We start from the raw sequence: 2,394 nt of genomic DNA on the forward strand, positions 1-2,394 counted from the left end.
GGATAATGATGATTTCATTATCTGCAACCTTCCATTGTTCCTAGCCGATTCTGCACGAATGTGGTTGGAACACCTTCCGCCCAAATGAATCCAAAGTTGGGCGGACCTAAAAGAGATCTTTGTGGGAAACTTCTAGGGCACATATGCGCACCCTAGGAACCCATGGGATCTCAAGAACTACCGATAGAAGTCTAGGAAAACTCTTTGTGGGTACATCTAGGGCTTCTCCCGACAGTGCAACAAGCTACCCAACGTCGTCGACGCTAACGTCATAGGAGCTTTCCTATTTGGGATCACCTGTGAGTCCCTGGTTCACAAGCTAGGACATAAGGGCCCGCAAACCACCAAGGAACTCCTTGACATCGCCACCAGCCATGCCTCAGTTGAGGAGGCGGTTAGGGCAATTTTTGACCACCTTAAAGGCAAGGCAAAGCGGGATGAGGACATCGGTGAAGACACCTCCAACCACCCTAATAAGAAGAAGAACAAGTAGCGGCATGAGGGCCCGCTCGTGGCCACTTTTGACCACATGGGGGGGTCAGAAGCCCACCGAGACCCCAGACCAGTTCGAGAAGCTACTCGAAGGGCTATGCCCAAACCATGCTTTCCCCATCAAACACCTATACAAGGACTCTTCGCCATGGGAGGGACCGTATGTTGTCATGGAGGTGCTCTGACTAGGCACCTACAAGTTCAAGACCATCAATGGCGAAGTCTTCATCAATGCCTAGAACATCAAACAACTATGTTGCTTTTACCCTTCAACCTACGTATGCTTTCTCTTAACAGTTTCGCTATCAACTCCTCAATCTTTAGTGACACCCGACCCAGCAACAGCAGGGGGTTAGGCCTCACTCAGGGGCTGATAAGAGCATATCTATCTGGTAGATATTCTCTATGCCCGACCCTTCTCACGTTAAGACCTAGAAGCAAGGGTCATAGAAACAAACGCTGAGTAAAACTAGTCAGACTGCAAGAAACCTACGCCCTAGCGGCTATGGCATTTTTGCTCACCAGCATGATCAAAGTTTTTCCCACACCCCAAGCTTTTTAAGCCTTAACTATGGAAAGAGTCAGAATGCATTTAAGAATATATCCACCTAGCAAACATTCTCTATGCCCGACCCTCTCTCACGTTAAGATCTAGAAGCAAGGGTTGTTGAAATGAACGCTGAGTAAAACTGGTCGGACTACAAGAAACCTATGCCCCAGCGGCTACAATATTTTTGCTCGTTAGCATGATTAGAGTTTGTTCACCCACACCCTGAGCTTTATAGCTTTGACAACATAAAGGTTTAGAATGCATTAACCTTTTTTATACAAAAGGGAAGAAGGGCTAAAAATCTGTTTGGCCATAACGAAATTTAAGAGCTTGTCCACTTATTATGAGTTCGCCGCCTAGCTTATCTGCCTAACTAATTTCTTGGGGGGGAGGGTAATCTCATCCCCTATCTCCGCAGGTAAGTCCTGTGCTAGCGGTTCAGCCAAGTCAATCAGATGGCTCAGGCCGCTGTCAAGAGACGGGTAAGGAGCAGTAGGATGACCATACAGGTTATGCTGACTCCATCACGAACGAGAGACCTAGATTTCACTTGGACATATCTAATAAGAGCTCCCCAAACCCATCACTCGAGCCATCAAGGTAAATCCTGTGCCAGCAGGTCACCCTTAATTTACGCACGTTTTCTCTTATTAGTTTCACTATCGACTCCTCGTTCTTTAGTGAAACCCGACCCCGACAATGGCAAGGGGTCGGGTCTCACTCGGGTGCTGGTAAGAGTATATCTATTTGGTACACATTCTCTATGCCTAACCCATTATCACGTTAAAAAACATAAAGGCATGGTTTGTGGAAACAGACGCTGAATAAAATGGTTGGACCACAAGAAACCTATGCCCCAACGGCTACGGTGTTTTTGCTCACCAGCATGATCAGAGTTTTTTTGCCCACACCCCGAGCTTTAGCCTCCGCCTTCCTAGGAAGGGTTTGGTGGGGCCCACTAGTGGAATCTCCATTGAGGAGAGGCTAGCGGGTCACCCAAGTCGATCGGATGGCTTGGGCCACTGCCGAGAGATGGGTAAGGAGCAGTAGGATGCCCCATGTGGGTTATGCCGACTCTGTCACGAACGACGGACCTGGATTCCACTCAGACATATCTGGTATGGGCTCCCTAAACCCGTCACTTGAGCCATTGAGGTAACTTTACCAACCCACACTTTATTTTTCCAGTGCATGACCATTCATTCATCCATTCTCATACATCCAAGCATCGCACATGCAATTATTGCATCACAACGCTTTGCATCACATCACGAAGCAGTAGTCGTCTCATTCAACATGAGTGATGACCGACCAGGGTTCGAAGGCTAGCCTACGAAGGGCTTGAGGCCGCC

The sequence above is a fragment of the Miscanthus floridulus genome, chromosome 14 (genome assembly GCF_019320115.1).
Source record: "Miscanthus floridulus cultivar M001 chromosome 14, ASM1932011v1, whole genome shotgun sequence".
NCBI lineage: Eukaryota > Viridiplantae > Streptophyta > Magnoliopsida > Poales > Poaceae > Miscanthus > Miscanthus floridulus.